This window comes from Pan paniscus, chromosome 5 (genome assembly GCF_029289425.2).
Source record: "Pan paniscus chromosome 5, NHGRI_mPanPan1-v2.0_pri, whole genome shotgun sequence".
Classification (NCBI taxonomy): domain Eukaryota; kingdom Metazoa; phylum Chordata; class Mammalia; order Primates; family Hominidae; genus Pan; species Pan paniscus.
In genome coordinates, this window is record NC_073254.2 from 104,197,385 (window position 1) to 104,209,676 (window position 12,292).

The 12,292-nt window shown below is 40.5% G+C and overlaps 1 protein-coding gene across 1 annotated transcript in view; it reads left to right on the forward strand.

Annotated features, from left to right (window-relative positions):
* MRAP2 (melanocortin 2 receptor accessory protein 2) overlaps positions 1–12,292 on the forward strand; it is a 133,479-nt gene that overhangs the window by 84,740 nt on the left and 36,447 nt on the right. The window lies entirely within an intron of this gene.

The window sequence follows — 12,292 nt, forward strand, 5'->3', positions numbered from 1 at the left end:
CAAGCGATTCTCCTGCCTCAGCCTTCTGAGAGCTGGGATTACAGGCGCATGTCCCCATGCCCAGCAAATTTTTACATTTTTAGTAGGGATGGGGTTTTGCCATGTTGGCCAGGCTGATCTCGAACTCCTGGCCCCAAGTGATCCACTTGCCTTGGCCTCCCAAAGTGCTAGGAATACAGACATGAGCCACCATACCCAGCCAAGTCTTCTAATGTTGTTCTTCCTGTTTATTTTTGTTTTGACTATTTGGCATCCTTTGCATTTCTATATGAATTTTAGAATCAGTTTTTTATTTTTATTTTTATTTGTTTATTTGGTTTTTGAGACAGGGTCTCACTCTGTCACCCAGGCTGGAATGCAGTGGAACAATCATGGCTCACTGCAGCCTCAACTTCCCTGGGCTCAAGCCATCTTCCCACCTCAGCCTCCTGGGTTGCTGAGACTGCAGGCACCTGCCACCACACCTACCTAATTTTTTTCTTGTATTTTGTAGAGACAGCATTTCGCCATCTTGTCCAGGCTGGTCTTGAACTCCTGGGCTCAAGCAATCCACCTGCTTCAGCCTCCTGAAGTGCTGAAATTACAGGTGTGAGCCAACATGCCTGGCCAGAATCAGTTTTTAAATTCCCCGTCTTACACCCTGTTCTCCCTAAATTCCACTCATTTCTTAAGATACAACTTGAAAGCTATATTTTTCAAAAAATGTGCTCTAGATCCCTGGAGAAAGAAATTTCTACTTTCTCTGTGCTCTCTTCACACTTCATAACATTTTTATTGCATATATTCACATTTGGCTATATGTACATGTCTGATCCTTTCTGCCACACAGTAAACCTTTCAAGATCAGGAATCTTGGTGTGTTCCGTCTGTCTGCTTGAAAAACTAGTTTTATACTTTGCAGGAGTGAGCCCTGTATTAAGAGAGACCTGCAGAAGACATGTAGCTCATTTCCTGCATATTGTCAAGGCATCCAGTAGATTTACAATTGTTTATTCTATTGTTTGATGTCTCCAAGATCTCTCAGTCTTTTATTATTTCTATTGACACTAATGTACTTTCAAAGAATAATGGGATTATTATTTTCCAAATATCCAAACATACTCTAATTGACTTATGATGGTAACATGCAGCTGCATCTTAATGTATTCATTGTTCACATCCTCCTTCATCCTTGAACTCTTGGAGGAATGTCACATCATTAAAGATATTGATATCTTTGGCTAGCAGTGCAATAGTACATCAACTCAGACCTACTGAATATACACTGGCCCTTTATCTTATTATTCTCAGGAAGATTATTTTCATGGAGTTTAATTATGTCCTTCTTAGGGAAGAAATTCAGCTTAGTGATCTGGCAGCATGGGAATACGTGTAGCCTGCTTTTTGTAGGGCCTAAATTGTTTCATACTTATTAGGGACAAATACAATACAGAAATTGTTTTAGCATCTGACAAGTTAGCAGCATAACTATATGAGTAGGGAAATCAGCTTTCCCATCCCACTCAGGCATTATGCAAGTGTGACACTCACCTTGGGTAATGGTTTCCCCTGTGAGCAGTTTAAGGCTCCAGGACAGTTATGAATTTGGCTTTGTGTTTTTCTTCCTTAGTCTTTCCACATTGATTACACCTGGTGAGATTATATGAATCCTGTTTATTTGCAGCATAGCACTAATCTTTACTAAAGCATCATGTGTTTAAAAGCTAGTAGACAATTTGTTAGAAAACAGAAATGCTTTCAGATTTCATCCTAAAGTAGAAACTTGATTAGTGGTTAAAGAAAATTTATATTAAAAAATTAAATACAGAGATATTAAAACAAAAAATGATTATTAGTTGATTCCATTAAATACTATAGCAGTCATTTGCCTTTAAGCCTATTTCTATGGAAGCTTTGCAATGCTTCTCAAATTCCATCAAAGTCCTGTGTCATTATCATCATTATCTTCATCATCATGGAATTAATTGCTCTGGAATATCCCAGGGAATTAAAGAGTTGAACACACAGGGGATATGTGTAAGTCAGTGTGTGTGCATGTATACAATGAGAATAATAATAAGACATTAGATCTTGGATATATATTCCATTGAGAGAAGGATGTGATCAGGAAAACTTGGTGTGGTGAAAAAATAAAGCGGTAGGAGTGAGATGGTCAAATGGAAAGAAGTCATAGCAAAGGTGGTAGCAGAGTGGCATGGTTAAAAAATTCATAGAGCGGTTTGAAGGAAGGGGAGTGTTGTAGACAAAATAATGCTACCCACCACTCACCCACCTATGTCCGCCTGTGAATATGTTATTTATTGGCAAAAGGGCCTTTGCAGATTAAGGACCTTGAGATGAGGAGACTGGAAAATGAGCCTGCATTATCCAGGTGGGCCCAATCTAATCACATGAGTGGGGCATAAAATCAGAGAAGCTGAGTTAGAGCTTGAGGGAGATGTGACCATGGAAGAAGGCTCAGAGAGATGCAAAGTTGCTGGCTATGAAGATGGAGGAAGGGAGGCACAAGCCAAGGAATGTGAGTGGTTTCCAGAAGCTGGAAAAGGCAAGAAAACAGATTCTTTTCTAGAGCATCCAGAAAAGAGCACAGTCTTGCCGATACCTTGATTTTAGCCCAACAAGAACTGTGCTGGACATTTGACCTACAGAACTGTAAGACGATAAGCTTGTGTTGTTTTAAGTCATTATGTTTGCTATAACTTGTTACAACAGCAATAGAAAACTAATATAGGGAGGATTTATGTAAGACATTAGAGGTCTGTTACGGAGTGTGGATAGGAAGGCTGGGATCAGAGTGAGGAGGACCTCGGTGATTAAGGCAAGGATTCTGATGTTTACAACTTAAAAAAAAATGTGAGGTGGGCAGGTGGAATGTGTCAAGCAATTTTTTAGGAAGAACTACCTGTCAATGCTGTTGTAGACTATTTGGAGTGATGGGAGCATTGGAGTAGAGGAATCAGTTAAGCTCCTACTAGAAAATCAAGAAGTAAAATGATGACAGAGCTTCAGTAATGGTGGTAGCTATGAAAATGTAGACAGACAAATATATACATTATCTTGAAGAAAGTGGCTACAAGTTTGATGACTCCATGTTGGAGAAGATAAGTAAAGGATGCTTCAAAGTTTAAAACTGGCTGAATAGAGATGATGAAACATAGTGAGTAGGCAGCTGAGTTTAATGAGGACAGATTCTGGCAGAAATTGGAAACAGATGTTGGCATTCATGAGCAAGGAAAGAGGAAGGGTAGAAACGTAGATCCAATGTTATCTTGTTATCCCACTAGTAGTGGTATTTGTGCCATGATGGTAGATAAAATCTCTGGGGATTTGAGGGGAGGGAGTGCTTTATTTGTGGAAGGAGATCAAGGGATGACAAAGGTGATTAATTTCCTGAGCCCCTACTTTGTGTGTGAGGCTGGGCTGCTGTGAAGGCTCTGATTCCAAATCAGGGGGTGAGCACCTGCCCTTTTTTTGCTACAGCTTCATTCACTCATTCCTGATAATGAGCAAAATAGGTAAGAAGACATGAGATTGCAAAGGTATGATTCCTTACCCTGACAGCCCAGAGCTGGTGAAAGACCAAGATGCTTTATTGCACCCAGTTTGCTCCAGTAAGCAGGATCAATTTTGCCCTTTATAAATAACTCAAATTCTTTCCTTCATGAATTCACTTGTGTGTACCTCACAAATCCTTTTCAGAAAACCATTCCAGACTTTTCTCCAAGAAGTTTCATAGACCTTGTGTAGCTCTATTTCTATTATCTGTCCTCTGTATCTGCATAAGGGTTTTGTTATTGTAATACCAATACCATTAGATAGGAACCATTGGTACCATGACCATAAGTGCAGGGTACGCTTTACTGGGACTAAATACCCTTGGTCAGGCTCCTGCTGTGTTCTTGACTTCATTTTTGTGCTCCAAGAATGCATAACTTGTATAATTACCCTCTCCATTTGTTTGGTCTGCTCCTCTATAGTCTACTCCATTTTTGTTTTACTTGAATTTACAACTCATTTTATTCTACTAAAGAAACCTGATGCCTCTTCTCCTATAGATTTCCCCTCAAATTAATACTGTACTTCAACAAACTTAATTCTTCCAACAATTTTATAAAGCAGGTATACGTGGGAAAGAAAAGGGTTTCCCTCAATTTGTATTATTTGGGTAGCTGTGCCAAGGCTTGGGGCTTGCAACCTCTGAAGCCACAGCCCGAGCTCTACATTGGCCACTTTCAGCCATGGCTGGAGTGGCTGGAATGCAGGGCACCAAGTCCCTAGGCTGCACACAGCACGAGAACTCTGGGTCCGGCCCACGAAACCATCTTTTCCTCCTAGGCCTCTGTGCCTGGGATGGAAGGGGCTGTCATGAAGACCTCCAACGTTCCCTGAAGATATTTTCCCCATTATCTTGGGGATAAACATTCGGCTCCTCATTAATTATGCAAATCTCTGCAGGTGGCTTGAATTTCTCCTCAGAAAATGGGATTTTCTTTTCTATTGCATAGTTAGGCTGCAAATTTTTACAACTTTTATGCTGTGTTTCCCTTTTAAAATTGAATGCCTTTAACAGTACCCAAGTCACCTCTTGAATGCTTTGTTGCTTAGAAATTTCTTCCATCGGCTGGGCACAGTGGCTCACACCTGTAATCCCAGCACTTTGGGAGGCCAAGGTGGGTGGATCACGAGGTCAGGAGATCGAGACCATCCTGGACAACATGCTGAAACCCTGTCTCTACTAAAAATACAAAAAATTAGCCAGGCATGGTGGTGGGCGTCTGTAGTCCCAGCTACTTGGGAGGCTGAGGCAGGAGAATGGCGTGAACCCAGGAGGCGGAGCTTGCAGTGAGCCAAGATCACACCACTGCCCTCCAGCCTGGGCTACAGAGCAAGACTCCGTCTCAAAAAAAAAAGAAATTTCTTTCATCAGATACCCTAAATCATCTCTCTCAAGCTCAAAGTTCCACCAATCTCTAGGGCAGAGGCAAAATGCCACGAGTCTCTTTGCTAAAACATAAGAGTCACCTTTGCTCCAATTCCCAACAAGTTCATCTCCATCTGAGACCACCTCAGCCTGGATTTCATTGTCCATATCATTATCAGAATTTTGATCAAAGCCATTCAACAAGTCTCTAGGGAGTCCCAAGCTTTCCCACATTTTCCTATCTTCTTCTGAGTCCTCCAAACTGTTCCAACCTCTGCTTGTTACCCAGTTCTAAAGTAGCTTCCACATTTTTGGGTATATTTTCAGCAATGCCCCACTCTATAGGTACTAATTTATTGTATTCTGTTTTCATGCTGCTGATAAAGACACGCCTGAGACTGGGCAATTTACAAAAGAAAGAGGTTTAATTGGACTTACAGTTCCACGTGGCTGGGGAAGCCTCACAATCATGGCAGAAGGCAAGGAGGAGCAAGTCATGTCTTACATGGATGGCAGCAGGCAAAGAGAGAGAGAGCTTGTGCAGCGGAATTCCTCTTTTCAAAACCATCAGATCTCATGAGACTTATTCACTATCATGAGAACAGCATGGGAAAAACTTGCCCCCATGATTCACTTACCTCCCACTGGGTCCCTCCCGAAACATGTGGGAATTCAAGATGAGATTTGGGTGGGGTCACAGCCAAACCATATCAGCATGGTAGTACTAAGAGACACCCTAAGGGATCTTCTGTATTCCAGAGTTACTGTTCTCTACCTCCATTGTGGAGTAGCAGTCCAATTTCCCCTTGGCAGTCTGGATTAGTCACCCTAGGCAATATCATAACTTCCTTCTTGGTCTGTTGACTCAGAGGCATGAGGAGCCCAAAGTAGCTGGATTGCAATCTTCACTTTCAGGTCAATGAAATCATTGTTTTATCTCTTGGTGGAAGTATCCTTCCCTCTGGAACTAAGGCCTCTAAGTCAACAGAGCATAAAGTCACAGGAACAGAAAGTAAAAATTTTGCTAGTGGGTCACTAGGGGTAATGTGGAGTGGTGCCATTCCCATTTCCACCCCTTGATTCCTAGACCTATATATTTTGCCAATAAGAAAATCTATCACATATTAGACACTGATTCAGAGCATCTATAACCTTCTTGAGAACCTTGCCCCAGCCCTGCAAGGTACTGTCACTTAGCTGTCACTGTAACTGTATCTTCAAATGACCATCCCACCATTCTATCAAGCCAGCTGCTTCAGGATGTTGAAGAACATGGTAAGACCAGTGAATTCCATGAACATTAGGCCACTGACATACTTCTTTGGCTTGTGAAATGATTTTCTTGGTCAGTAGCAGTGCTTTGTGGAATACCATGACTGTGGATAAGGCATTCTATATGTCAGTGGTTGGTGGTTTTGGCAGAAGCATTACATGCAGGAAAGGCAAATCCATATCCACGCTGTCTATTCCACTAAGGACAAAATGCTGCCCCTTCCATGATGGAAGTGATCCAATGTAATTAACCTGCCACCAGGTAGCTGACTGATAACCCCTGAGGATGGTGCCATATTGAGGACTCAGGGTTGGTCTCTGCTGCTGGCATATTGGGCACTTAGCAGTGGTCATACCCAGGAAGGCTTTTGTGAGTGGAGGTCCATGTTGTTGAGCCAATGCATATCCTCCATCCCTGACTGCATATTACAGAATTATCTGTAAACCATGCCTGAGTTTCTCTTCCTTTGTCAACTGATTGTAGGGTACTCCCCTGTGAGGCCATGGATGCAGGCTGGGAGAAAGAAGACAATATAACAGGAGTAGGAACGATGGGCATTTGGGCCACCTCTTCATGTAACATACTTATGCCTTCGGGACCTGCTCAAGGCTGATTACTTATATACCATTTCCATTTGATGATGGAGTGCTGCTGTGCATGCCCAATTTTTACAGTTCAGTGGGTCAGATAACATGCAGTTCATGATAGACAGCTTAGTTTGCATGGGAACTTTGTGGCTCATGGTCAAGGGTTCAGTTTCTACTAAGGCCCAGTAGCAGGTGAAGAGCTGTTTCTCAAAAGGAGAGCCATCTATGGATGATGGTAGGGCCTTGCTGTAAAATCCTAAAGGCTTGAGCTTCAATTCACATATAGGGTCCTTCCAAAGGCTCCAAACCGCATCCCTGTGTTCCACTGAGACCTCAAGCACCATTGGATCTGCTGGATCATATAGCCCAAATGGCAGAGCAGTCTGTACAACAGCCTAGACCTGTTGGAGAGCCTTCTCCTATTCTGCACCCTACTCAAAACTAGTAGCTTTTTGGGTCACTTGGTACATGAGACGAGTAACACACCCAAATGAGTAATATGTTGCCTCCAAAATCCAACTAGGTCCACTAGGCATTGTGCCTTCTTCTTGGTTGTAGGAGCGGCCAGAAGCAAGAATATATATTTTACCTTAGAAGTAATATCTTACTATTCCCCACAACACTGGACCCCTAGAAATTTCAGTGAGGTAGAAGGACCCAGAATTTTAGTTGATTTTATTTCCCACCCTCTCACATGCAAATGTCTTAATAAGTCCAGAGTAGTTGCTACTTCTTCTTCATTGGATCCAATCAGCATAACATTATTAATGAAATGGAACAATGTGATACCTTGTGAAAGGGAAAGGCAATCAAGATCTTTGTGAACCAAATTGTGATACAGTGCTGGAGGGTTGATATAATCCTGATGTAGGACAGTGAAGGTGTACTGCTGGCCTTACCAGCTGAAAGAAAACTGTGATACAGTGCTGGAGGGTTGATATAATCCTGATGTAGGACAGTGAAGGTGTATTGCTGGCCTTACCAGCTGAAAGCAAACTGTTTATGGTTGGTTTTATGGACAGGTGTGAAGAAAAAGGCATTTGCCAGATTAATAGCTGCATACAGCTCCCAAGAGATGTGTTAATTTGCTCAAGCAATAAAACCACATGTGGTACAGTAGCTGAATTAGAGTCACTACTTGGTTAAAGTATAGCAATCTGCTGTCATTCCTCAAGAATAAACCAAACCAGGATATTAACCATTGATCTAGCAACAATGTGGGGTCAGACATAGCTTTGATTTGTTGGTACATGTCTTGCAGGGCTATCAAGACATTTCCCAAATTATCTGGGATGTATGCACAGCATTTAGTCTTAATTATTATGCCCTTTCCCCACTGTCAGTTGTACTTGGAGGTCCTGTGGGGATATGATGACAGGTTGGCTAAATATATATTTAATATATGTGTGCATGTGTCTTTATAACAGAGCCATTTATATTCCTTTGGGTATATAACCAGTAATGGGACTGCTGGGTCAAATGGTATTTCTGCCTCTAGGTCTTTGAGAAATTGCCACATTGGTTGAACTCATTTAAACTCCCATCAACGGTATAAAAGTATTCCTTTTTCTCCACAACCTTGCCAGCATCTGTTGTTGTTTGACTTTAAAATAGTAGCCATTCTAACTGGTGTGAGATGGTATCTCATTGTGGTTTTGATATGCATTTCTCTAATGATCAGTGATGTTGAGTTTTTTTTTTATATGTGTGCTGGCCACATTTATGTCTTCTTTCAAGAAGTGTCTGTTCATGTCCTTTGCCTACTTTTTAGTGGGGTTGTTTATTTTTTTCTAAATTTGTTTAAGTTCCTTATAGATGCTGGATATTAGACCTTTGTCAGATGCACCAATTGCCAAAAATCTTCTCCCATTCCATAGGTTGTCTGTTTACTCTGTGGATAATTTCTTTTTCTAGGAAGAAGCTCTTTAATTAGATCCCATTTGTCAAATTTTGTTTCTGTTTCAAGTGCTATTGCCATCTTCGTCATCAAATCTTTGACCATGTTTATGTCCTAAATGGTATTGCCTAGGTTTTCTTACAGGGTTTTTATAGTTTGAGGATTTACATTTAAGTCTTTAATTCATCTTGAGTTCATTTTATATATGGTGTAAGGAAGGGGTTCAGTTTCAATTTTCTGCATATGGCTAGCCAGTTCTCCCAGCACAATTTATTAAATAAGGAATCCTTTCCCCCTGGCTTGTTTTTGTCGTTTGTTGAAGATCAGATGGTTGTAGATGTGTGGTCCTATTTCTGGGCTCTTTATTCTGTACCATTGGTCTATGTGTCTGTTCTTGTACCAATACCATGCTCTCTTGGTTGCTGTATCCTTATAGTGTAGTTTGAAGGCGGGTAGTGTGATGCCTCCAGCTTTGTTCTTTTTGCTTAGGATTGTCTTGGCTTTTTGGGCTCTTTTTTGATTCCATAGGCAATTTAAAATAGTGTTTCCTAATTCTGTGAAGAATGTCAAAGGTAGTTTAATGGGAATAACACTGAATCTATACATTGCTTTGGGCAGTATGACTATATGCATGCTATTGATTCCTCCTATCCGTGAGCATGGAATGTGTTTCTATTTGTTTGTGTCTTTCTCTGATTTCTTTGAGCAGTGGTTTATAGTTTTCCTTGAAGAGGTCCTTCATTCCCTTGTTAGCTATTCCTAGGTATTTTATTCCTTTTGTGGCAGTTGTGAATGAAAGTTCATTCAAGGTTTAGCTCTCTCAGTTTGCCTGTTGTTGGTATATAGGAAGGATAGCAATTTTTGCACATTGATTTTGTATACCGAAGTTGCTTATTAGTTTAAGAAGCTTTTGAGCTGAGATGAGGGAGGTTTCTTTTCTTAAAACACTCAACTTCCTTATTATTATTATTGTACTTTAAGTTCTGGGGTACATGTGCAGAACATGCAGTTTTGTTACATAGGTATACACGTGCCATAATTGTTTGCTCTACCTATCAACCCGTTATCTACATTAGCTATTTCTCTTAATGCTATCCCTCCCCTAGCCCCCCACCCCCTGACAGGTCCTGATGTGTGATGTTCCCCTCCCTGTGTCCATGTGTTCTCGTTCTTCAACTGCCACTTATGAGTGAGAACATGCGGTGTTTGGTTTTCTCTTCTTGCCTTAGTTTGCTGAGAATGATGGTTTCCAGCTTCATCCATGTCCCTGCAAAGGACATGAACTCATCGTTTTTTATGGCTGCATAGTATTCCATGGTGTATATGTGCCATATTTGCTTTATCCAGTCTAACATTGATGGGCATTTGGGTTGGTTCCAAGTCTTTGCTATTGTGAACAGTGCCGCAATAAACATACATGTGCATGTGTCTTCATAGTAGCATGATTTATAATCCTTTGGGTATATACCCAGTAATGGGATTGCTGGGTCTGGTTCTAGATCCTTGAGGAATTGCCATACTGTCTTCCAAAATGGTTGAACTAATTTACACTCCCACCAACAATGTAAAAGTGTTCCTATTTCTCCACATCTTCTCCAGCATCTGTTGCTTCCTGACTTTTCAATGATCACCATTGTAACTGCCATGAGATGGTATCTCATTGTGGTTTTGATTTGCATTTCTCTAATGACCAGTGATGATGAACTTTCTTTCATATATTTGTTGGCTACATAAATGTTTTCTTTTGAGAACTGTCTGTTCATATCCTTCACCCACTTTTTGATGGGGTTTTTTTTTCTTGTAAATTTAAGTTCTTTGTAGATTCTGGATATTAGCCCTTTTTCCAGATGGATAGATTGCAAAGATTTTCTACCATAGATTGCAAAGATTTTCTACCATTCTGTAGGTTGCCTGTTCACTCTGATGATAGTTTCTTTTGCTGTGCAGAAGTTCTTTAATTAGATCCCATTTGTCAGTTTTGGCTTTTGTTGCCATTGCTTTTGGTGTTTTAGTCATGAAGGCTTTGCCCATGCCTATGTCCTGAATGGTATTGCCTAGGTTTTCTCCTAGTGTTTTTATGGTTTTAGGTCTTACGTTTAAGTCTGTGATCCATCTTGAGTTAATTTTTGTATAAGGTGTAAGGAAGGGGTTCAGTTTCAGTTTTCTGCATATGGCTAGCCTGTTTTCCCAACACCATTTATTAAACAGGGAATCCTTTCCCCATTGCTTGTTTTTGTCAGGTTTATCAAAGATCAGATGGTTGTAGATGTGTGGTGTTATTTCTGAGGCCTCTGTTTTGTTCCATTGGTCTATATATCTGTTTTGGTACCAGTAGTATGCTGTTTTGGTTACTGTAGCCTTGTAGTATAGGTTGAAGCCAGAGAGCATGATGCCTTCAGTTTTGTTCTTTTTGCTGAGGATTGTCTTGGCTAAACGAGCTGTTTTTTGGTTCCCTATGAAATTTAAAGTAGTTTTTTTTTTCCAATTCTGTGAAGAAAGTCAGTGGTAGCTTGATGGGAATAGCATTCAATCTATAAATTACTTTGGGCAGTATGATCATTTTAATGACATTGATTTCTTCCCATCCATGAGCATGGAATGTTTTTCCATTTGTTTGTGTCCTCTCTTATTTTCTTGAGTGGTGGTTTGTAGTTCTCCTTGAAGCAGTCCTTCAGATCCCTTGTAAGTTTTATTCCTAGTTATTTTATTCTCTTTGTAGCAATTGTGAATGGGAGTTCACTCATGATTTGGCTCTCTCTTTGTCTATTATTTGTGTATAGGAATGCTTGTGATTCTGCACATTGATTTTGTATACTGAGACTTTGCTGAAGTTGCTTATCAGCTTAAGGAGATTTGAGCTGAGACAATGGGGTTTTCTAAATATACAATCATGTCATCTGCAAAAAGAGACAATTTGACTTCCTCTTTTTCTATTTGAATACCGTTTATTTCTTTCTCTTGCCTAATTGCCCTGGCCCAAACTTCCAATACTGTGTTGAATAGGAGTGGTGAGAGAGGGCATCCTTGTCTTGTGCCAGTTTTCAAAGGGAATGCTTCCAGTTTTTGCTCATTCAGTATGATATTGGCTGTGGGTTTGTCATAAATAACTCTTATTGTTTTGAGATACGTTCCATCAATAACTAGTTTATTGAGAGTTTTTAGCATGAAGGGCTGTTGAATTTTGTCGAAGGCCTTTTCTGCATCTATTGAGATAATCATGTGGTTTTTGTCATGGGTTCTGTTTATGTGATGGATTACATTTATTGATTTGCATATGTTGAATCAGCCTTGCATCCCAGGGATGAAGCCAACTTGATCATTGTGGATAAGCTTTCTGATGTGCTGCTGGATTCGGTTTGTGAATATTTTTTTGAGGATTTTCGCATCAATGTTATCATGGATATTGGCCTGAAATTTTCTTTTTTTGCTGTGTTTCTGCCAGGGTTTGGTATCAGGATGATGCTGGCCTGATAAAATGAGTTAGGGAGGAGTCCCCCTTTTTCTATTGTTTGGAATAGTGTCATAAGGATTGGTACCAGCTCCTGTTTGTAACTCTGGTAGAATTAGGCTGTGAATCTGTCTGGTCCTGGGCTTCTTTTGGTTGGTAGGCTATT